At 47.0% G+C, this 598-nt stretch overlaps 1 non-coding gene across 1 annotated transcript; it reads right to left on the reverse strand.

Moving 5' to 3' along the window:
- Positions 1–210: 210 nt before the first annotated feature.
- Positions 211–376, reverse strand: LOC121135677. The gene has a single exon (XR_005872778.1). It is a non-coding gene; the product is annotated as a U1 spliceosomal RNA (small nuclear RNA).
- Between the last annotated feature and the right edge of the window lie 222 nt (positions 377–598).

Here is a 598-nt window from a genome sequence, read left to right on the forward strand (position 1 = left end):
GCAGTGTGAAGCTTGATGAAGGCCAAGTCAACTCTACTAGACTGGAAAATCACTGCTAGAACTGACGAAAAGGTCAGTGAATTTGCCATTGTGGCCAGGGATGACTCAGTAGCAGCCTCCTAAAGGAGCCATCAAGCTCAGCTCGCTCATTGTCACCATGGAAGTCTTTGTAAAGTATCCATTCTGTTCCACCCTCACCTCCCACCTGCCATGGTGAGAGTGCCAATACAGTCCCCCATACCACAATGGATGCAGTCAAGCTTCTTGAATTTTGGGAAATTACAGGGCTTAGTATATCCAGAATCCAATGGAAAAGCCTCGCTCTGGGAAAACCATGACCTTTGTGATCGTGGTATCTCCCTAGCTAGGTAAGTTTCTACACCCAGATAGCCTCTCCTCTGGTGCAGCAATCCAAATGAGATCAAATCAACTGAATTAGAAAAAGCCCGAGTTTAATGGATACAATGCTCTCAGATGGCTTTCCAGACATCCAGAGAGGAGAAAACTACATGTCTGGGCTTTTTTTTGGGGGGGTCAGTTTAAGTACCCTTGGGAGTGGTCTTGAGCATCTCTGAGGGAGGGGGGTCATCATTTGGCA

Source organism: Mesocricetus auratus, unplaced genomic scaffold (assembly GCF_017639785.1).
Source record: "Mesocricetus auratus isolate SY011 unplaced genomic scaffold, BCM_Maur_2.0 Super-Scaffold_4256, whole genome shotgun sequence".
NCBI classification, from domain to species: domain Eukaryota; kingdom Metazoa; phylum Chordata; class Mammalia; order Rodentia; family Cricetidae; genus Mesocricetus; species Mesocricetus auratus.